At 37.9% G+C, this 24,957-nt stretch overlaps 1 pseudogene across 1 annotated transcript; it reads right to left on the bottom strand.

Moving 5' to 3' along the window:
* Nucleotides 1-20,327: 20,327 nt before the first annotated feature.
* Nucleotides 20,328-20,792, bottom strand: LOC105531245 (annotated as a pseudogene). Its single transcript, XR_001004765.1, has one exon. The product of XR_001004765.1 is annotated as a sperm protein associated with the nucleus on the X chromosome N2 pseudogene (transcript).
* Between the last annotated feature and the right edge of the window lie 4,165 nt (nt 20,793-24,957).

Here is a 24,957-nt window from a genome sequence, read left to right as displayed (position 1 = left end):
GTATTGCCTAGGTTGTCTTCCAGGGTTTTTATAATTTTGGGTTTTACATTTTAGTGTTTAAGCTGTTTTGAGTTGATTTTTGTATTTGGTGTAAGGAAGGGGTCCAGCTTCAGTCTTCTGCATATGGATAGCCAGTTATCCCAGCACCATTTATTACACAGGGAGTCTTTTCATCATTGCTTGTTTTTGTCAGTTTTGTCAAAGATCAGATGGCTGTAGATGTGTCGCCTTATTTCTGGGCTCTCTATTCTGTTCCATTAGTCTATGTGCCTGTTTTTGTACCAGTATCATGCTGTTTTGGTCACAGTAGCCCTTATCCCCGGGAAACATATATCTTTTAAGGTTCAATTGCCAAATTAAACATTTACCATTTACCTTTCATACTTTCTCCTCTGAACTTAAATTTCTCGACTAGTCTTGCGCTATGAATTTTGAGGTTTCATATGCAATTGATTGCATTATCAGTTTCTGGGAGTTTTGGAGAACTCAGAAACCATGACAAATTCTCTGAGGGGAAAAATGCAAGCTTATAAATTCATGGATTAAGCAATTTAGTCCCTTTTACGACAAAGAGACCTTTGGTTTTCATGCATGATGTGATAGGAAAAGATAACAGAATAATGTCATTCAATGTTAATCAGCCCATTTCATTTTTACCCTAATTGTGTGCAAATGAAAAGGGCCTCTCAACATTCCAAAGGGCTTTTCACTACTCATTAACCACATATAAATGCATGGACAGTGGTTTGCCCCAGAAAATTGCCTTGAAGGTGACTTGAATGTATAACTTCTGATTAAAGGGCAGACCTTTTCTCCTGGCCTCATCAATTCTTTGGCTCTCTGTTGTTAGAATTGCTAATAATTATGGAATTTATTACAAGCTATGATGAGGTTTAGATCATAGTCTGGGCACCAGGGTCAAAGTAAAAAGAGTACTGCCATGTGGTTCAGTGTGGGTGACCTCAAACCACATTTAAGTGGTATAGCCCTAGCCCTTCAGAGATCAGATTACAGAGAGCTCTGCTTTGTCCCCACACATGTGCCCTTTACTTCAGCTTCATCAAACTAATGGGGGCCCTCAAATGTTTTAGCTTTTTATTTTTTGTTTTGCCTCTAATCATTGTGTCTTCTCTCATTCTGAAATATTTTTTTTTCTTAAAATTTATACGAACAATTTTGGGGTATTCTTATAGTTTTTAAAATCTATATTGATATTTAAAAGTAAATTACATATATGATACATAGAAAATGTGTATTCTTTGTGTAATATGTTTAAACAACACAGAAATATACAGAGCCAAAGGTGAAATCGCCTCTTTATCCATGCTACTCTGTCTCATACATAATTTTTTTTGAGATCTTTTGTTATTTTATAGTACTATGTAGCACATTTTTAAAAATGCGTAAGCACTAAAAATAAATATGTATCTATAATTTTTGGATTTTCTTTGCGGTCTAACCTTCTAGGTTTGCACTCCTAAATATATACTTTAGTTTAAACAGATTTTGCACTTTATTTAAATAGAATAGTGTATAATGTGTCTTACTTTATTCGCCCTCCATTTGGTTTGTGAAATGATTCATTAATGTTTATATGTGGCTATAGATTGTGTAGTATTCCACTGTGTGCATAAAGAAAAAAAAGGAAAGGAGAGTAGGAGAGGGAAAAGGAAGAAGAGCAAGGGAAGGAAAGGATGCAATTAATATTTGAATACTGATTGTTTCCCACAAATTTGCTACACTCTCATTAATCCTAATGCTTTATCTGTAGATTTGTTAGGCTTCTCTAAACACAAAAATGTTACACATTTTTTTTCTACACTCTTCATTCCTCATTTCCTTTTGATTGCTTTCTGAACTGGATAGAACATCCAATATAATGTTGAATACAGCTGATAAAACCAGGTATCTTTGTCTTAATCCTGTTCTCAAAGGGGAAGCAGTTCAACCTTTCACGGATAAGTGTGTATTGACTTTGGTTGTTTGCACATCCCTTTGTCAGACTATGAGGATTTTTCTTATACTCTCAATTTCTTAAAATAGTTACTGTTTTTTAAAATAACAAATTGATGTTGAATTTGTTATTTTATTTGATGTTAACCAAATGTTAAAAGGCCATTCAAATCATGTTTTTTAAATCTGTTTCTCTGTTAATATTTCGATTTACATTATTTCAGCCTCTAATGATAGAACAACTGTGCATTTATGTGATAAAGTCAATTTAGTTATAATGTATTTTCCTTTGAATATATTGCTTCACGCACTTTGGTAATACTTTGCTTATGATTTTTATTTTGTGTTGCGTGAAACTGAAAATGGATCCTCCTACCTCAGCCTCCCGATTAGCTGAGATTACAGGGGTGTGCCACAACAACTGGCCAGTTTTTTAATTTTTTGTACAGAAGTGGTTTCACTGTGTTGCGCAGGCTGGTCTCAAATTCCTGACCTCAAGTGATCTCACCTTGGCCTCCCAAAGTGCTGGGATTACAGGCATGAGTCACCACGTAATTAAGGAGTGATCCTTAATTTAATTTTTGTATTTTACTTATTGCTGCTGTTAACTCTATTATTATATTTTTATGTCTACATTCTTTGAGTTTATTTGGCTGTTCTTTTTCTTATACACTGTTTCCCAAAGTAGAGGTACCATTTTAAATTTCAACTAACAAGGCACAATGTTTCAATTCTCTTACATCCCAGCAGTACTTAAGATCTGTATTTTTGTTATAGCCATCCTAGTGGATATGAAGTTTGTGGTACTGATTTGCATTTTGCTGATGGCAAATGATGTTAAGCATTTTTTGTGTGTGCTTATTGATCATTTTTATATCATTTTAGAGACATGGCTATTCAAATCATTTGCCCATTTAAAAAATGGGGTTATTTGTCTTTTGATTATTGAGTTGTAAAATTTTAGAATATATTCCAGATACTAGTTTCTTATAAGGTATATGGTTAGAATTTTTTTTCATACCCTGTGGGTTTTCTTTTCTTTCTTGATGGTATCTTTTAATGTACAAAACCTTTTTATTTTGATGAAGTTTCATTTATGTATTTGTTCTTTCCTTGCTTGTACTTTAGTTGTCATATCTAAGAAGTCTTTGCCTAATCAGCATCATGAATATTTACACTAATATTTTCTTCAAAGTGTTTTATAGTTTTGGCTATTACATATAGGTCCCTTCTATCCATTTCAAGTTAATTTTGTTTATACTGTGAAGTAGGAGTTTAAATTTGTTCTTTTCCTTGGTCATTACAAAGGTTTTCCCAGAATTAAAAAGAATGAACATAGCCCTCTCAATGGCAGAGTGTGAACCTCATGTTGTAAGAGGAAGGTGCAGGATGAGATCATTACTGGTGCTCTGATTTTTGTAAAATACGATCTATCCTATCTGGGGTTGTTGAATAGTCTGGGAGCTGGTCCATGAATAGCAACTGTAATCAAAATTGTATCTATGTTCATTCTTTTGAAAAGAATGTATATACTTTTAATGAGACTCATAATGGAGTCCACTGGCCAATTTTTTAGAACTTAAAATGTAAAAGTTTTAAGATTTAACTGACTGGTGAGTCTATGGCAACTCTTTGAATAGTGAGGATTGCATAATGAAAGAGATCCCAATACTGATCTATAAGAATAAGGACTTTCAAGTGAATTTTCAGGCCTCAGCTTTTTGGGTATAGATTGCTGGTAAAACAGAGCAGGCGAGCCCCTTGCTGTCTCCCTCTCATATCAACAACAGATAGGTTATTATTAACAGCATGGAATTCACATTTCATAGCTCAGATTTTGCCTAATTCACACTTTAAGACATTTTACTGTTAAATCCCTAAACGGTCTATCATCCATCAAATTTTGAATGGATGTAAAACATCCAGAAAATCAGTACTGTATTATATATTTTGAGTCCCTTCCTAGTGATGCTTCCAGTCAAACATCAGCTCAACTTGAGTAGTGTTGCAATTCTTAGTGAACATCAAGTTTTATTGTACAGTTATTTGAATTTTTACATTTATTTTATACTGTCTGTATAGCTAATACCATGAGAGGAAACATGTAGCTAATAACATGAGAGGAAAACAGAAAATCATACATACTGTTGCACACATCTCATAACCTTAATACAGGCATAACTTGGAGATATTGAAGGTTCAGTCGCAGACCACCACAATAAATATCAAAATAAAGTGAGTAACACAAAAATTTCGTTTTCCTGGTACATATAAAAATTGTGTTTGCAGGGCCGGGCATGGTGGCTCACACCTGTAACCCCAGCACTTTGGGAGGCCAAAGCAGGTGGATCATCTGAGGTCAGGAGTTTGAGACCAGCCTGACCAACATGGAGAAACCCCATCCCTACTAAAAATACAAAATTAGCTGGGTATGGTGGCTCATGCCTGTAATCCCAGCTACTTGAGAGGCTGAGGCAGGAGAATCGCTTGAACCCAGGAGGTGGAGGTTGCGGTGAGCCGAGATCACGCCACTGCACTCCAGCCTGGGCAACAAGATTGAAACTCTGTCTCAAAAAAACCAAAACAAAAACAAAAATTGTGTTTGTATTCCATTGTAGTCTATTAGATGTGCAAACTCATTATGTTTGTTCCATGTATAGAGCACAGACAGAATGGATTTAGCGTAATTCTTAAGTGCCTTAAGATTTTTGGAATGATAAATAATCCTCGGCTTCAGTTTAAAGTCAGAAGCTGTATTAACTCCTATCAAGAGAGTCATCCTGCCCTTTGAAGTGGTGAAGGTAGGTATTGACTTCTCCTCTTTAACTACTAAAGTCCCAGATGGCATCTTCTTCCAATAGAAAGATGTTTCATTTCTACTGAGAATATTTTGTTTTGTGCAGTCACCTTCATCAGTTATCTTAGCAAGATTTTTAGGATAACTTACTGCCCAACTTTTATGAGAACTTGCTGCTTTTTTGTTATGGAGACAGCTTCTTTCCTTACACCTCATACTGGCTTCAGACTTTTCCTCTGCAGCTTTCTCACCTATCTCAGCCTTCATAGACTTGAAGAGAGAAAGGGCTTTACTCTGCATTAAGCTTCGGCTTAAGGGAGTCATGTGGCTGGTTCAATTTTTCTGTACAGAACACTAAAACTTTCTCCATATCAATGAAACTGGAATAGTGCTTTTAGTGTCCTTCAAGAACGTTTCCTTGGCATTCACAACTTGGATAGTTGTTTGGCACAAGAGGACTAACTTTCAGCCTATCTAAGCTTTTGGCAAGCCTTGCCCACTAAACTTAATCATTTCTAGCTTTTGATTTAAAGCAGGAGACATGTGACTCCTCCTTTTACTTGAACATTTAGAGGCCATTGTGGAATTATTAGCTGGCCTAATTTCAATATTGTTAGGTCTCAGGGAATGGGGAGGTCAGAGGAGAGGGAAAGAGATGAAGTGGGGCAGTGAGAACACTCAGAAAATGTATCTATTAAGTTTGCCATCTTATATGGCCATGGTTTGTGGTACCCTGAAACAATTACAATGGTAAAATTAAGGATCATTGATCACATACCACCCTGTTATAACACTAACGACAAAGTTTAAAATATTGCAAGAATTACCAAAATGAGACACAAAGCGAGTATGTGCTGTTGGAAAAATGGTGCCGATAGAGTTTCTCAATGCAGGATTGCCATAAACTTTTAATTTGTAAAAAAAAATGCAATATCTTCAAAGCTAAATAAAAGTAAAAAGCAATAAAATCAGATTTGCCTATATAATTCAGGGAGAAAAAGTTAGTCTCTCAAAAGATATAAATTGTTAGCTTTATTTAGATGTTGGTCTAATAGCTTTATATTTAAATCTGAAGGAAAAGAGCTGAATTAAGGGAATTCATGAGATGATAAAGGTGCGTTACAATCAGTATTTTGTGGTATCTGGACTTGTTGAGATACAAACATAAAGTAATTTTTAATTTTTTCTCTAGTCATTGCCTTCAACCATACTTATTGAATCTACACTTCTTGTCATTTAATGAAGTACTGCACAGATTACATAACTCTCTGGTCACTTTTTGTTATTAAAATTAAATCTATTGTATGATTTTGGTTTCTCAATTTCCTTCAGTTGGCTCCATTTTTTTTTTTTTTTTTTTTGTCTTTTACTAGCTTGCAGTTTGCTCTTGTTGCTCTAGTTCCTCTAGTTGGGATGTTAGGTTGTTAATTTGAGATCTTCCTAACTTCTTGATGTGGGCATTTAGTGCTATAAAATTCCCTCTTAACACTACTTGGGCTATGTCCTAGAGATTATGATATGTTGTATATTTTTTCTCATTAATTTCAAAGAATTTATTGATTTCTGTCTTAATTTTATTATTTACCCCAAAGTCATTCAGGAGCAGGTTGTTTAATTTCCATTAAGCTGTATGCTTTTGAGCAATTTCCTTAGCATTGATTTCTATTTTTATTGCACTGTGGTCCAAGAGTATGGATAGTATGATTTCTGTTTTGTGAATTTGCTGAGGACTGTTTCATGCCCAATTGTGTGGTCGATTTTAGAGTGCATGCCGTTTGGTGATGAGAACAATGTATATCCTGTTGTTTTCGGGTGGAAAGTTCTGTAGATGTCTATTAGGTCCATTTGGTCAAGTGTTGAGTTAAGGTCCTGAATATTTTTGTTAATTTTCTGCCTCAATGATCTGTCTAATACCGTCACTGGGGTGTTAAAGTCTCCCACTATTGCTGTGTGGTTATCTAAGTCTTTTTGTAGGTCTCTAAGAACTTGCTTTATGAACCTGGGTACTCCTGTCTTGGGTGAGTATATAATTAAGGTAGTTAGGTCTTCATGTTGAACTGAGCCCTTTACTATTATGTCATGACTTTCTTTGTCTTTTTGGATCTTTGTTAGTTTAAAGTCTGTTTTGGTTTTCCACCTATCACTAACTACTGTTTTAATAGGTTCCTCTTAACAAACCTCTTAAATGAAGCATGTTCCTTAGGTGTAGTTCTTATATCTCTGTTTTTATCCTCAAATTTCTGTCCCTGAAACCTCTTCTACTTCCATATTGTTTATAACATCCTGATGAACGTCTCTCAAGTCATGATTTTGTCATTCCTGACTGCCTTTGCACTGTCCAATGGCTGGTTACCAAGACATTAGATTACCAGTGAAATCTTGCACATCATCATCTTTTCCCAAATTTGCTCTAACTTCTCATTTCCTTAACTATCTGTTAATGCTAATATTATTGTTTGTATGAAATGCATCTTTGGCTTTTTCCTTGCTTCTCACAACCACATCTGTCAGCTTCTCTTTCTTGCTGCAGTACACCAGACACCCTTACCATTATTAAATGAGAGATCGCCTCATATCCAGATGCACCCAGTCCCACCATTCAATTAATGAATTCTGTATTTCTAAAATAAATCTATTTTCCTGTTTATTTTTCCTAATTATATATGTAATAAATATTCATTATTGTAAGCATATTATTTTTTTACTACAAGAGTGAAATGTAAAAATAGTAAGAATTGCATCCCCACTGTTAATATTCTGATGTGTAACACACACACATACACACACTAACACACACACACACTTTAAAGCAAATTTAGGATAATAATGTATATTCTGGTTTACATTTTGCTTTTTTTTCTGCTTAATCATATGAATATCTCCCAATGTCTTTAAATGATTCTCCATAAAAAAATCTTTAACAGCCATATCACAGTTACTTTTTGGTCAAACTCTATTTGTATATTCACCCCAAGCCATTTCAGATGTTTCTAAATTTCTTCACTTGTGAATAACACTTAGATCAATGTTTGAACAATATTTCAACAACATTTATGCTTATCTCTGATCATTTCTTTGGGGTAAATGCCTACCAATAGAAATCATCTCAGCTACCTTGTACCTTTCAGGTTTGTTGAAATATGATGTCAAATTTACCTTAAGAATGATTGAATTTCTTTTTCAATCTTTCAATGCTCCCACAAGGATAACAAAAGTATACCCAGTTTCCTATACCTTCACTAATAAAAATTAAAACTGATACAAACAAAAAATCCCTCACTAAAGAATTAAAACTGATAGCAGCTTCTGCTTTTTTTCCTGTTTTTTGTTTGTTTGTTTGTTTGTTTGTTTGTTTGTTTGCTTCATAGATTTTTTCCATCTCTTTACTTTGAGTCTATGGGTGTCATTGCACATGAGATGGGTGTCTTGAAGACAGCATACTGTCAGGTTTTGGTTCTTTATCCAACTTGCCACTTTGTGCCTTTTAATTGGGGCATTTAGCTCATTTACAGTCAAGGTGAGTGTTGATGTGAATTTGATCCTGTTATCATGTTATTAGCTGGTTATTATCCAGACTTGTTTGTGTGGCTGCTGTATAGTATAACAGGTCTGTGTACTTGATTGTGTTTTTGTAGTAACCAGTAACAGTTTTACTTTTTTGTATTTAGCACTCCTTTCAGGATCTCTTGTAAGGCATTGTAAGGCAGGTCTGGTAGTAATGAATTCCCTTAGCATTTGCTTGTATGTATGAAAAGAATCTTATTTCCTTTTTTTTTTTTTTGAGATGGAGTTTCACTCTTGTTGCCCAGGCTGGAGTGCACTGGTGCGATCTCAGCTCACTGCACCCTCTGTCTCCCAGGTTCAAGCGATTCTCCTACTTCGGCCTCCCGAGTAGCTGGGACTACAGGCATGCACTACCACGCCCAACTAATTTTGTATTTTTAGTAGAGGTGGGGTTTCTCCATGTTGGTCAGACTGTTCTGGAACTCCTGACCTCAGGTGATCCACCTGCCTCAGCCTCCTAAAGTGTCAGGATTGCAGGCACTAGCCAACGTGTCCCACCAGGATTTTATTTGTTATTTGCTTATGTAGCTTAGTTTGACTGAATATTAAAATCTTCACTGAAAATTCTTTTCTTTAAGAATGTTGAATATAGGCACTGAATCTCTTCTGGCTTGTAGGGTTTCTGCTGACAAGTCTCTTGCTAGCCTGATGAGGTTCTCTTAGTAGGTGATCTGTCCCTTCTCTCTTGCTGCATTTACCTTTTGTGTTTTCACTTCAACCTTGGAGAATCTGATGATCATGTGTGTGTGTGTATATATATATATATTTTTTTTTCATAGATTATTGGGAAACAGGTGGTGTTTGGTTACATGACAAATTTCTTTAGTGGTTATTTGTCAGATTTTGGTGCCCTCATCACTTGAGCAGCATACTTCCCCCTGAATCCCCAAAGTTTTCTTTCTCTTCCTTTCCCTTCATCACAAGCTTAAACTGGAATGCTGGCAGTTTAGGTGTGGCAGGGCAGAATCTGAGGTAGATACTTCTCCTGTCCTAATTCTTCAAGACCTAATTCGTTCAGGGTGTTGAGGAGGACGGACAGTGGAGCAAATGAATGTATTAACAAGTCTCTCTTTACTTCTTGGCTGTGATGATTTTTGTTGCTGTTTGTATTGCTTCTTTTCTGTTAACTCTTCTTGGCCATCAGGTTTCCTCCGCAAAAAAGGAATCAAAGTGCTGCCTCCCTTTTTGGCTCATGTTTTAGATTTTCAGAAGCTCCCTGGATTTATTTAGTTGTATAGTTCCCTAGTGTGGTACATATGGAAGTGGGTCACAAGGTGTGCAGTACTGCCCTACCACTCAGGGAGCCTTTTAAAATGTGTGAAGGGATTATTGATTGTCTCGGAGTGACTGAAACAGCATTTAATTTCCAGGAGTAAGAGATATTAAATGTCCTGCAGTGCATGGGCAGTCCCTGGAGAATAGTGATATCCCAATGCCAATATCTTCCCTTCACTGAGAAACATTGTTGAAATACTGAAATACTTCTTTACTCATTGGCAAATAGCCAATAACTTTATATCACCTCTCTCTCTCCCTCTCTCACATCAGTGCTCCTACGAAGCATCCAACTCAGCCTCTCAACTCTACGATCCAGCAAACATGAAGCTTCTATCTGGCATAGCAAGAGACCCCCAGTATCCTGATTCAGCACCAAGGCAAGAGTACATTCTGGTTGGGTGATACCTGCACACAACCCCGGTCACTCCTGCAACAATTGTTCTTGACTTTGATTATTTTGTTCTCTCTTCTGCAGTTTTTAAAAATATACTGATAAGTTAGAGGAAGGAAAAATTTGGGGATGATTGTTGGAGGTACTAGTACAATATGTGCTACCACTTGGTAATTTTAGTGAGTCCTTAGGAAAGTGTTGGGCCAAAATTTTTGACAGGTATCTTAAGAATATAGGTTTCTTAGAGCCTCTTTATCTTCAGCTGTAGACTAGAGGTTTTCATTCTGGAGAATTAGGAAAAGTCTCACTCAGTATCCCATAACATTATAATAAACAGTTAAATTTCAAAGTGAAAGGTAATTAAGAACTTTTAACATTTTAAAATGAGCTCTCTGGGAATATTGCCCAGTTTTCACAATTCTTCTTTAGTACATGTCCCCTTACCCTCCCCCTGGGAATGCATTATGAACAAATACTGGTGACTAAATATAGAGAAAATAGGTCTGATGAGATTAAATCTATTAAATGTTTGCTTATTAGACTCTGGGGTCCTTATTACTCTGTGGAATAGTGGAGTTGTACTAAACTGAAAGTTACTATATTGGTTTAAATTGTGCTTCTGCCACTAATGAATGACGTGTGGGATACGAATGAAATGGGAATATCAAGGATGAGCTTTGGGTTTCTGACTTTCACAGATAAATGAATGGTGGTGCCATTTTGAGATGGAGTTGCCAGAAGAGCATGTTGGGGAAAGAAGATCATGAGTTTAGTTTCAGACATGCTGAATTTGATATGCCTTTCAGGTACCCATGTAGGCACATTCAGGAGACAAATGGAGACTTGTTCTAGAATTCAGAAGAAATGTTTGAGCTGGAGTTATACATGTGGAAGTTACGTATATGTGGAATAGATAACAAATGAAGCCATAGGACTAAATGGAATCATCAAGAAGAAGGTATAGTAAAGTATAAATGTATATGGGGCTGGATAACAAGAGACTGTAGCATTTTATGCTTAGGTAGGAAAAAACAATTCATTGCAGGAGCAGCAAAAGATATAAAAGAAAAAAGCAGGAGAGGAGATGGTTAGTTTACTTCCTATTTTTACGTACTCTTCTTTTTTTCCCACATATGTTGATACATTACTTGACATCCTTATCTGTCTTATTGCCTACACTTAACAACAAGCTTATTCTCTTCTTTAGATGGATATCAGTGCACTCATTGCTGTTTTTTATCTGCACTTTTCTCATGTGAAAAATCTGTAATTATTTCTCTAGAATATCAAAAATGTGTTTTCTCAAGCATGTGGTTCAATTGACTTGCTCAGAGAAAAAAAGAATCCTGCAAATTGTTGAAACTGTGCATCTTCCATCCTATACAACAGAAGGCTTTGTTACTGTTATTATTATTATTTGAGTTCTACAGTTGTTGTACACTTTCTCAGCAAGATGGTCCAACCTTGAGAATACTCTTGCATTTACTTTATGGGAAAGGCAATTTGCATTTTCTTTTATGCGATTTAATGAACAGCTGTGGTAATGTGCAAAGTAAAAGAATGTTACCATTTATGATTCAAGCAGCAAAGCAGCAAACACCATTGTCATTTGACCTGTTTGTTTTAGATCTTTGAATACACGTATTCATCCTTGACCCTCTTACGGTAAGAATGCCATATTACTGATGGTAATATCAGATCGATTTCTTCCTTCAACACTTCCTCCTCCACCACCACACAGACACAGAGAGATATATACGGGTTTTCTATTTAAAGAGTTTTTATATTCTTATTCAGTTTATTTGGAAAATTAAAATTGCTGACATACAAGTTAAATTGAAATGCCTAATAAATAGACTATCACTAAGTAGCAAGTCACTAGTATTCTTTTGTGATAAGTCCTCTTAATTCCATTCTTTCTTTCCAGAATTCACAGCAGCCTCGTCTGGTTCCTTACATTGAGTTTAATGGTCATGGTGCCAAACTGAACAACTTGTCAACTTCTATTTGTCTTTTATTTTAAGTTCATTGCAACTTCATTTAGCCCTGTAAAAACACATGCCAAAACACTGCCAGAGACTGACTAGTTAAATACCATGGAGATTAGCATTGCCGACTCAGGAAAACTCTTAGAAAAAATGCTCTTGAGTTTAAGCCTAAATTTAGTTTTTCAATAAGGGTAATAACCTAGGGTCAACAACACAGGGAGTCCGGTCTGTTTCTTAAGAGGTAGAAAAATAGTCCTGCTCAAAGTATTAGGCAAGAATCTTACAGTCAAATTGCAAAATAAAAACTTTCATGAATATTCTTAGCAGTGTTGCATTTTACTCAAGAAAACAGTCAATTGCCACTTGGCAGGTGAAGATACCTACAATGGTGTTCTCAGGTCCAATCAGACATAAGCTGAGATAACGTGTTTTAGTTCAATCATGCCATACATTCACCTTCATGTAGCTGGGGTGGAAATGTAGGTGGTAGTGGGGATGCTTTTGAGGAAGAAAACACTATATTACTCCTATCAGTATTATGATATTCTAACTGCAAGGGAGTCAGGGGTGGAGAGCTATATGGTAGAGTCCTGTGCTTGCAAGTAAGTAAACAACAATAACAATAAAACAAAACAGAATTTTAGACAAACCCAAAACGCTAAAAGGAAATTGTTGAAAGGATATTAGGTGACTCACAAATCACAGGAATAAAATTTGTACTTATGTTTCTTCTAAGAGTTTCACTTCCTTTATTTAGGTATTTTAACATTTTGAATTAATTTTTGTATAGACTGTGAGGTAGGGGTAAAAATTCATTCTTTTGCATGTGGGCATCTAGTTGTCTCAACACCATATTTTAGAAATATTACCTTTTCATCATTGAATTTTCTTGGCACCCTTGTCTAAAATCTGTAGGAACAGAATGTAGATTAATGATTGTCAGGCACTAGAGAGAGGTGGTTGAAGGGAATGAAGGGGTGAGTACCAAAGAAGGTAAGGTGTTTCTTTTGGGAGTGATAAAAGTGTTCCAAAATTAGATTTTGGCAATGGTTGTACAACTCTATGAATGTACTAAAAACATTAAATTGTATGCCTTTAATGGGTGAATTTTAGTATATGAGAATTGTATCTCCATAAAGTTGTTTAAAATATAAAAAGTAAAAAAATTTGTTTAAAAATCGAAGGAATAAGTGACCAATCTGGAAGTATAAAACCAGGATAATTCCAGGGACTGCATAGTGAGAAATAATTCGCAGTTTCTTAAGGGTCTTGCTGTCAGAGTGACTTCAGCATCCACAGTTTGTTTTAACCTTGTGTCATTCAGTACATAATTCAACTTCTCAGGAGAAAAAGTCAGATTGGCCCAGCCAGAGACACATACCTATCCAAAGGGAGGTTCAGTCATGAAGGCAGTGGGTGGATTACCTGAATGTCAATATTAACAAGACCACATGGAAAAATAATAGGTAAGTCTTGCATACAGGCTCATCTATTTTTAATAGTCACCATATAATGTACTTATATATACATATTGATTTATTTAATTTTGAAAATCGCCCTGTTGAGTCACTATTAGTATTACACTCCATTTATGCAGAAATGAGAACTGAGGCTCAGCAAGCTCCTAAAAATGACCCAAGGTCACAGCTAGTAAGTGAACTGTGATTCAGACCCAGGCACTCTCATTCTAAATCCCTTGGTTTAAACCACTATGCTACAGAATCTCTCCCTAAAAATAAAATTTTCAAGCACTGACATATTTTTACATGGAGCCCTCTTACTATCCCAGGATTAGTGTATTTATTAAAGGAAAGCTGATTTTACGGAAAGAGGAGGATGCAATGCAGAGCTGGCAGAAACAAAAAATGACCACTATAGGAAAAAAGGAAATTAATAATTATTAAGCCCATGCTGCATGACAGCATTTTCACATGCAATGTTCATCTTATAATGTTATCAGTGTGTGTACTGTGGATCCTTTCTTCACCCTTGTTTTCCTGGTACCCCAGGGGTCTGATTTGTATAGGCTGCAACAACTTTGTTCTCTTTCCCTTTGGCTTCTGCTGGATTCAGTGGAAAAGACACAGGCGATTGTAGCAAGGGAGGAGAGAAAGGGCAGGAATCTGTTCTCCTGGCTTCCTCCCATATGGTCACCAAGAACTTGTGGGTGCCCATCAACTAAGGCTTCCAGCTCCACTTCAGCAGCCTTATACTATCCGCAGTGAAAGACAATTTCTTTGGGTTCTTGTATCTTCTTTTCATTGATCCTTCAAGCTGAGGAGTGATAATGGCTCCTCATTACTGATCAGAAGCCTTGCTGGTTTCTTATGTCTTATAAATAATATCTTCACTGAACCTTCCCAATCACTCCTTTTTCATGTGAATCATACTAGGACTCTGAATGGCATACATAGAAATCCTAAAGCCAATAAAATTATGTTGGTTTGGTTGCTGAAGAACTGAGGCTAAGACAATTAAATAAATTGCTCAGTAAGTGAGAGAGCCAGAAATCAAATAAAAGTCTTTTTTAACTTTCACGTCTTGACTCTTTCTTCTACGGGGAGCTTGTTCCACAAGCTACATCTTATTAACAATATTAATTATATCCATAGGAAACCCGGAAACCTAACTGAAAAGTGGATGTATTTCAGAATATATTTAAATGGGTGGAACTAATTTCAAAATTGAGTTGAACCTCCCTTCAAACATACTATAGATGTATCAGAAGGTTTCAGGTGCAATGTGATGGCTAGCAATGCAAAATCTAAAGTCCCTGACTTGCTCTCCATCTCTTATCATTGTATGACTTTGGGCAAGTTACTTAAATTGCCTTCACCTCAGTTTCCTCAGTTATAACATTAGCATAATAATTATGCTAGCTTCATAGAATGATGATGAAGATTAAAAAAAGTAATATATGTAAAGACCTTAGAAGAGTGTATGGCTCATGGTAAGAGTCAATAAATGTCTTATTTGTTTGACACTGATCCTCACAAAAAAATCTTCCTACTTTTTAGAGATTCAATTATGACATTTTCATAATATTTATGAACAGGAAAAATCTTTCCATTTATTTGTGTCTTTTAAATTTCTTTTGTCAGTGTTTTACATTTTCAGTATCCAGGTATTTTACCTCTTTAGTGGAGTTTACACCTCGGTATTTAATTTTTTGTTACTACTCTAAATCATATTGTTTTCATAATTTTCTTTTCAGATTATTTGTTACCAATACATAGAAATGCTACTAATTTTTAATGTTGATTTTTTATCCTGCAACTTTACTCAATTCATTTATTAATTCTAACAGTTTTCCATTAAAGTTTCTAGATTTTTTTATGTAAGATTATGTTATCAGCAAATTTGTAATTATGTAAGATTGTGTCATCAGAAAATTTCACTTCCACCATGTGAGGACAGAGCAAGAAGACCTTCATCAGATCCCCATGACCTGGTCTTGAACTTTCTAGCCTCCAGAACTGTGGGAGAAACATTTTTGTATTTATAAATTACCCAGTCTTATTCAGTTGTATCAGCACAAAACAGACCAAGGCAGTTCATGACAGGTATATATTGATTAATTACTATTAATGTTATTATTATTGTGTATCTGTAATGTGAAGTACTATAATAGGTGAGCATATAAAAGGATTAAGAAACTTATCAGATGAAAAATTTAGACAATTCACTCAACAATTTTTTTAGTTACATGTGTCTGCGCTTGATACTATCCTAGGCACTGGGGATCTGATAGATGGAAAAAAGATAAAATTCCTGCCATAAGGAAACTTCCATTTATCAGCTGTAGAACATCTTCCCTGTCTATCACTCCAATGGGGAAATCCTAAGAGCAATTGACAACTACATTATAGTGTGATGAATATAATGAGAAGCTAGAGCACACGGAGGAGGAATTTAAAGGGGAGGGGCATGTAACCTGGTTTTGTGAGAGCAAAATTATGGAAAGATTCTTGGAGGTGGTAATGTCTGTGCTAAGCCTAGAGAGACTTGTTGATTTTAAAACTTTCTGCATAATACCTGTTACGTGCCTGAAATTGTTCTAAGTGCTTTACAAATAAGTTATCATTAATTTAATTATCCTGATAACTCTATGAGGTGGAGAAAGTAAAGCATATACGGGGCTATATTACTTGCCCCAAATCACAAAACTAGACAGTGGTTCCAAAGTGCATGCCATTAACTGCAATGTACTATGCTTCCTCTCCCTCTTATAATGTTTTTGTAAGCTGTGTTGGGGTGAGCTGGAGGTCAAGGAAATGGGGCATATGAGAAGTCAGTACTCCATGAAAGTCTTTAAAACTTTTTAGTTTACTGGAGCAATGGAAAGAACTTGGTAGAAAGATCAAGAAAGAAAATGGAGGGTTATCAATATTCTAGAAAGCCAGGTGAGAGATTTTGGTATTTCTGGTAGTGTGTTCCCAGTTGACACTCATCTAGTGCTATATGACTACACAAAATAATGTATTATTTTTAAGGTAGAAGTATTAATATATTTTACAGACTCTAAGATATAGATCAAAGAACACAGTTGTTTATTAAGGATATGCATTGCCTGTTTAATCCAGCAATAGCAATATTTAGATTCCCTGTCATGTGTTTCATAATCAATGTAGTTACAATTTTAATCATGGATATCTATGCTTAAGTTCTCTCTTTTGTAAGTAGCTAAACGTGATGCTCTTGATAGGAATGAACAGCATACTACAGTAAAGTGAGATTGCCAAAGGGTAATCCAACTGATAAAAATAGAGCGATACCTCCAGGAAAAATATCTAATTCTAGTTATTTTATCCTTTGAATAGTTTTATGTTTTCTCACTATATACCAACTCACCTGAAATAGGTTCTCAGTTAAGTATTTGTATTAGTGCATTTTCACACTGCTATAAAGATACTACCTGAGCCTGGGTAATTTATAAACAAAGGAGGTTTTATTGACTTACAGTTCTGCATGGCTGGCAAGGCCTCAGATATTTTATAATTTTATAAAGAAGGCAGCAGACTTCTGGCTGGACATCCAGGCATTTTCATACATCCTCTAAAACTTAGGTGGAGGTTCCCAAACCTCAATTCTTAACTTTCGTTCACTGCAGGCCCCAAACCATATGGAAGCCACCCTTTTAGCCACGACTGGCACTGAAACAGCTGGAATGCAGGGTGCCATGTCCAGAGGCTGCAGAGAGCAGCGGGGGCCCTGGTTCCAGAGAAACCATTTTTTTTTCCCAGGCTTCCTGACCTGTTATGGGAGGGGCTGCAGCCAAGAGCTCTGATATGCCCTGAAGACATTTTGTCCGTTATCTTGGTGATTAACATTTGGCTCCTCATTACTTATGCAAATACCTGCAGTGTGCTAAATTCCTCCCCAGAAAATGATGTTTTCTCTTTTATCACATCATCAGGCCGCTAAATTTTCCAAACTTTTATGCTCTGCTTCCCTTTCAAGTGTATGTTCCAATAGCAAACCATCTCTTTGTGAATGCATATAACTGAATGCTTTCAGAATAATCCGGGTTACATCTTGAATGCTTTGCTGCTTAGAAATTTCCCCTACGAGATATCCTAAATCATCTTTCTCAAATTCAAATTATTCCATTTATATAAGATTCTCAAAATAACAAAATTATATAGGCTGAGAATAGTGGTCACTAGGGATTATGAACTTGACGGGAAAGCTAGGGTGTAGCTATTACAGGAAAAATGAGAGATCCTTGTATTGATGAAACTCTTCTATATTAATATGGTGGTTGTCCCTTGAAGGTAGGCATATGATAAAACTGAATATAACTAAACACACACACACAAATGAACACATGCAAAATTGGTGATCTGAACAGATGAACTGTACTAATGCCAGTTTTCTGGTTGTGATGTACTTTTGTACTTTTGATTGTACTTTTGCAAGATCTTATAACTGGAGGAAATGGACTAAAAGATACAGTATGGTATCTCTTCATATTATTTCTCACAATGGCATGCTAACAGATACATTAAAAGATGTTCAACATCATTAATCATAAGAGAAATGCCTACTAAAACCAGAATATCACTTCAAACTTGTTAAGATGGCTATTATCAATTAAACAATAAATAAGAAATTTTGATGAGAGTGTGAAGAAAAAACAAATCTAGTACACTCTTGGTGGAAATGTAGATTGGTATAACCATTATGTAAAACAGTATGGAGGTTTCTAAATAAATTAAAATGTAACTACCATATGACCCAGCAATCCTTCTTCTGGGTATATACCCAAAGGAGATGAAATCACAGCCTCATATGGATATATGCACTGTCTCATTCATTACAGCATTATTCACAATAGCCCAGATATGGAAACCATTTAAATGCTCATCAATGGATGAATGGATTTAAAAATGTGGGGTGTGTGTGTGTGTGTGTGTGTGTGTGTGTGTATTTATAGTTATACAGAATTAAATATTATTCAGACTTAAAGAAAAGAGATCTTGGCATTTGCCACAATATGGATAAACAAGCATAAAGATCTAATGTACAGGGGGACTAAAGCTGATGAAACTGCATCATGAATTTTTGCTAAATAAGTAGATTTTAGCTGCTATTGTCACACACTTAAAAACTAAGAAGAGAGGTATGCTAATCTGCTTCACCATAGTAACCATTTTACTTTATGTATCCCATAGTATCATGTTATAAGCCTCAAATATACACAATAAAATTTCTTTAAAATAGAAATAAAAAATCCATCACACTTCTATATACTAACATTGAACATGTGGAAATCAAAATTAAACACATGATACTATTTACAGTCACTTGAAAGAAAATGTAACACTAAGGTATAAATTAAAACATGGACCAGAAGGTGGGTACAAAAATTAAATATCAAAATATCTTTCTAAAATTTACAAAATACAAAAATGTGCCTGATATATTCATTTACAAGGGAAGAACAGATTATACATAAATAGATGCATCTTAAAAACAGGCCTGAGTGAAACATTAAATACTGACAATGGCTACATAAATTGAAAACAAATGTCCACAAACAATTAAAAAACATGTATTGACACTCATACAGAGAAAAGGGTACACATCAAATGCATTACAATGATTGCCAATGTAGACAAGAGAAATAAAACTGGATCATGCAAATAAAGGAGAGTGAATGAGTAAACAAACAGGAGAGGGTCTTGAGAATATAACTCAATATAACTCTTGAGAATATAACTCAGCCCTCTACATTGATGCCAAACCACTTTATTGTATTCCCTTCAATAAAAACAATATTTTTTTAAAGGGAAGAATTCTTAATCATTGACATTCTATAGAAATGCTGGTGTATGGAAGTGGTAATAAAAATACCAACTTTTACTTGTATAATTGTATTCAAATTCTCTGTAGACTATGCTTTCATTTATTGCCTGCAGTAGACAATGGCCACTAGTTTCTTAACAAGGAAATGCCCTAGTATTGGGACCATGGCCTCCAAACACCATTATTTTGGTGTGTGTGACATGCTGTCTTACTTTATGTAGGGTGAGGTTTTTGGTCCTTATGAGGGGCTTCAGTTGCTCACAGTATTGGTTGAGCTGCAACCCAAACCACTATGAGGTCTGTGGCCTAGAGGTGGTGATTTTGATGTCTTCATTTTGGAAAGAGTGTCACTGTCACCTACATACAATACAGATCTTTGTATTTTATTTTATTTATTTATTTTTGGAGACAGAGTCTCGCTGTGTCCCCTAGGCTGGAGTGCAGTGGCCAGATCTCAGCTCACTGCAACTTCCACCTCCTGGGTTCAAGTGATTCTCCTGCCTCAGCCTCCTGAGTAGCTGGGATTACAGGCACCTGCCACCACACCCAGCTAATTTTTGTATTTTTTTTTTTTTTAGTAGAGACTGGGGTTTGCCATGTTGGACAGGCTAGTCTCAAACTCCTGACCTCAGGTGATCGTCTGCCTTGGCCTCCCAAATTGCTGGAATTACAGGCATGAGCCACCACGCCCAGCCAATACAGATCTTTTTAAATGCCCTTCTACACATTCACATGCTCCAAACACCATGTCCTTTTCTTCCTCTCCTGTTAGATAAAATTTTAAGAAGAAAATTTGTCTCTAGGAATAAGTTCTCCCCCAGGCCTTATTTACAATGTCTGGCTAACTGTCAACCTGTGGGTCTGTCTGCCAACACTACAGGATGTCATATCCTTCCCTTCTCAAATGCCTACCTCTTCCCTTCCCTTCCTCCCCACCATCAGAAAACAGGCAGAGATATACACAGTCATCAGCTCCTCAAACTTGATTTTATTGTAATCATTGCCATTGGTGGTGAGGATTTGTCCAATTTGGTTTCTCCATGTTTGACTAGTCCTCCTCACCCTCCTGTGAAGATCCTTCAGATAAGTATGGGTCTTCATCCTCCTGTGAAGATATTTCAGATGAGAATAGGTCTTCGTCCTCTTGTGAAGATATTTCAAATGAGTCTAGGTCTTCATACTCCTGTGAAGATCCTTCAGATGAGTCTAGGTCTTCATACTCCTGTGAAGATCCTTCAGATGAGTCTAGGTCTTCGTCCTCCTGTGAAGATATTTCAGATGAGTATAGGTCTTCGTCCTCCTGTGAAGATAATTCAGATGAGTCTAGGTCTTTGTCCTCTTCCTCTTGGCCTGGATTGATGGAGTTCTCTTGGGACTGGTTATTCTCCAGTTGATTTGAATTTATTTTCTTACCCTTCCTGTAGTAATACACTATTATTGTTAGATATTCTACTGTTTTTGCCTTTTGAAAGCTCTGTTTGAGGGCTAAGACTCTGTTTGGTGCCTCCTGCATCTGGTGAGAAAACAGGGAGAGGCCAGACAGACATTATTTTGGGTGAGTAGGATAGAGACTGGATAGCAAGGGGGGCTTTATGAGAAGGAATGCAGGTTGAGGAAGGGGTTTGTGCCAGAGAAGAACAAGGTGGAATCATAGGGTAGGGATCTATGGGGAAGAAGAAGAAGAGCATGGGTAGGGTCATCTGTTAGTCCAAACTGCACCATTTTGTAAGCTGTTTGCTATTTTGCAGACCTTGGTCAAAGTGAAACATTCCATGGGGGTTCAGGCCATGAGAAACATCCTGCCTAACCACCTGACCACAGGGTTCATAAAGACTCAACTAAAGAAACATCCCTATCATATCTTGCTTAACAGAGTTCTAAGGAACACCACAATGATATTCCACCGGAAAAAGGGCCACACCACCTGATCATAAGACATCTTATTAATATCCTGCCGGGCAGCAAGCTATACTGCCCAGCTCCCTCCCACCCATACCTGTAAGGACCCCATCCTGTAAACATTGGTGGGCACTGGCATTAAGTTTGTCCTCCACTTCCACAGGTGTCTAAAATATTCCTGTGTTGCTGTTTGAGCTGCCCCCTCTCTGTGTGTCTTTCTTTCATCCTCGCCTTCCCTTCAAAACCTATCATTTTGGTGCCAAAACCTGGAATGGTGATTGGGTTCTAATGGGTGAGTTTCCTGTTGCAACCTGGAAAGCAGCAAGCAGCACAAACTAGACCAGGGTCTGCTTCCAGATCCTGAGTGTACTCCCTGTTCCCAGTTCCATTCCCCTTATTCTCTAGTCTTCCCCAGTCCCGGGCTAACCTCCAGATATTGATCAAACAATCCACCTTATTTTTCATTTCTTCCCCTTTCCAGGCAGCTGCAACAAGGATCACCCCTATTGCTGGACATCACATCCTACACTGGGCTTCAACTATTGGGTGAGTGTCCGTCTTCCTCCTTTCTGGATTCCTCGCTATTTCTGCCTGTTCTCCAAAATATTCCAGTGCTGGGTGACAGGTCTCCACAGTCACCAGGTGACTGCAGCCTACATTCTTAGGGTACACCCTCAGAACGTTTGCCACTCTGGCTGCTCCGGCCTCTGGGGAGCATGAATAGTTGTGGGGCTGCCCCGACTCTCCGGGTCCCTTCTCCCAGGAGGAATCGAGTACTCACTTTCCTCTGGGGTATTCACTTCTCTCTGGAGTACTCGCTCCCCGCTGGGGTATTCACTGCCTTCCAGGGTACTCACTTTCCTCTGGGGTATTCACTTCTCTCTGGAGTACTCGCTCCCCGCTGGGGTATTCACTGCCTTCCAGGGTACTCACTTTCCTCAGCGGTATTCACTGCCTTCCAGAGTATACACTCCCCTCTTCCATAAAACACAACATTCAACTTCCAAATTCAACATAATCTAAAAAACTTTCTCCAACACAATGGTAAATGATCTGAAGTGCTTTGCTTATCTCTGTTCACAGCTCACTCTCCCTCTCTGCCAATCTTGTTCACCTTTTCAAATCTTCCTCCTCAAGGAGAAACCCCCCAAAATGCCTCCTCCTACAGACAAGGCTTCCTCCTCTGAATTTCAACCTGGCCAACACACCCATTCTTCAGCCTCCTGCCCACCACCATTCCCTCCACCTTCTCCTTCGGATCCGGCTCCTCCACCCCCTTACTGTAGCCCTCCATCCCCCTTCCTTCTCCACCTCAAACCAGGTCTCATGCCCAACCCTCTTTTGCCGAAAACCAGGCACGTGTCCAAAGGTCTTCCAAAGTCCTTCCCTTGCAGGAGGTCGCGAGGGCTGAAGGCATAATCTGAATTCAAGTTTCCTTCTCTCTAGCTGACTTCTCCCATAGTGAAAAGAGACTTGACACCTATTCAATGGATCCTACCTCCTTCCACAAGGAATTTCTGTACTTCTCTAAATCTTATGGCCTTACCTGCCATGACATATATGTCATGCTCTCCTCTACCCTCACCCTGGAGGACAGGGAACACATCTTTATTGGCACCCAGGCCCATGAGAACATCCTCCACCAACAAGACGCTTCTCATAACCCAATAGGAACCGTAGCTGTCCCCAGAACTGACCCCAGTTGGAATTTTCAGGCGACTTCCGTAGACAGACAGAAACCAGGCCATATGATATCATGCCTTCTAGCTGGCATAAATAAAGCTGCCCCTGCTCCTTTCATCTCCCACCTTTCAAAGGTCACAACTAAATAGACCACCTTAAGCCCTAATACCAATAAGGGCAAAATCGACCTCCATTTACACTTTATCTCCCAGTCAGCCCCAGACATTTGAAAGAAACTTTAAAAACTGGAGGATGGCCCTCAAACCTCCCAAAGAGACTTAATCAAAGTGGCCTTTAAGGTCTTTAAGAATAGAGAGGAAGAACTAAAAACCCCAAACCTAAAAAAGGACCAGGCTAAATACCACATGCTGATAGCTGCCACTCAACAGGGTTCCCAAGGCATACAGAATTCCTCAACTTGGCAACGGTCAACTCCAGGAGCCTGTTGTAAGTTCGTCCAACATGAACACTGGGAAAAAGCCTGCCCTAATCCCAGGACACTCTGGAAACCTTGCCCCATCTGTGGTATCAAGCAACACTGGAAGTCAGACTGTGCTCAGTGAAACTCTTCATCCTGCTTCACCGCCTGTACCTGAAGTCTGATGGGGCCTGGAGTCCACCGCCCCCACCGCCATCACCACCACAGAACCCAGGGTAATGCTATCAGTCTCTGGTAAGCCCATGTCTTTCCTATTGGATACTCAATAGGACAACTGGTTACTCAGTTTTACCAGAATATTCTGGACCCTTTTTCAGTTCTTCGATCTCTATTGTGAGAATCAATGGAATCGCCTCTAGGCACAAACAGACTGGTCCTTTAATTAATTAATTAATTAATTTATTTATTTATTTAGAGACAGAGTTTCGGCCCAGGCTGGAGTGCAGTGGCGCGATCTCCGCTCACTGCTAGCTCTGCCTCCCAGGTTCATGCCATTCTCCTGCCTCAGCCCCCCAAGTAGCTGGGACTACAGGCGCCCGCCACCACGCCTGGTTAATTTTATTGTGTGTATTTTTAGTAGAGATGGGGTTTCACCGTGTTAGCCAGAATGGACTCGATCTCCTGACATCATGATCTGCCCACCTCGGCCTCCCAAAGTGCTGGGATTACAGGCGTGCGCCACCGTGCCCGGCCTCCAGACTGGTCCTTTATTATACAACCTATTCAACACCCCCCTTCACCCACTGTTTCCTGGTTATCCCTCAATCCCCTACACCTTTCTTGGGGTGGGACATATTAAGTCAATCCCAGGTCTCCATACAATGTGGCTCCTACAATTCTACCCCTTTTATTTTACTCTGATACCCAAATGCTTCCCTCTTCCCCCACTCATCCTCATTATCCACCCTGTTACCTTCTGTTAATTCTGAAGTTTGGAATGTTTCTAAACCCACAATAGCCACACATCACATCCCATTTAAAATAACTCTTCAAAACCCCTCCAGTTTCCTTCATCAGTCCTAACATATCCTTAATCCAGCCTTGCTTGGGGACCTAAAACCTATTATCTGTAAATTTTACAAGCTCAAATTCTCAAGCCTGTCAACTCTCCTGACAACACCCCTATTCTGGCTTTCCAAAAGACAGACAGGACTTACCCCTTTGTCCAGGATCTCTAAGTTGTTAACCAGGCAGTGGTACCAATCCATCTAGTGGTCCTCAACCAATATACTCTACCATATTCCCCCATCTTCCACACAATCCTCTGTATTGGAACTAAAAGACAACTGTTTCACTATTCCCTTAAATCCGGCTTACTAAAGTCTTTTTGCTTTAACTTGGTCAAATCCTAATACTCACATGTCCCGTACTCTTACAGGACTTACACATGGACTTACACATAGATTGTACTCTTAGAAGGGTTCCGGGATAGGCCCCACCTGTTCAGACGGGCCCTCATCAAGGACCTAGCTGAACTTCCCCTTGCTCCTAGTACCCTCCTCCAATATGTCAAGGACCTCCTTTTCTGTAGCCCGTTCCTAAACTTGTCCATTCAACACACCACTCAGGTTTTAAACTTCCTTCATAATCGAGTATATTGGGCCTAACCCACAAAATCTCAGGTAGCCCAAACCAAAGTTACTTACCTTGGATTTGT

The sequence above is a fragment of the Mandrillus leucophaeus genome, unplaced genomic scaffold (assembly GCF_000951045.1).
Source record: "Mandrillus leucophaeus isolate KB7577 unplaced genomic scaffold, Mleu.le_1.0 Scaffold875, whole genome shotgun sequence".
NCBI lineage: Eukaryota > Metazoa > Chordata > Mammalia > Primates > Cercopithecidae > Mandrillus > Mandrillus leucophaeus.
The sequence above is the reverse complement of the archived record's forward strand: the minus strand, read 5'-3'. Positions and strand labels throughout refer to the sequence as shown.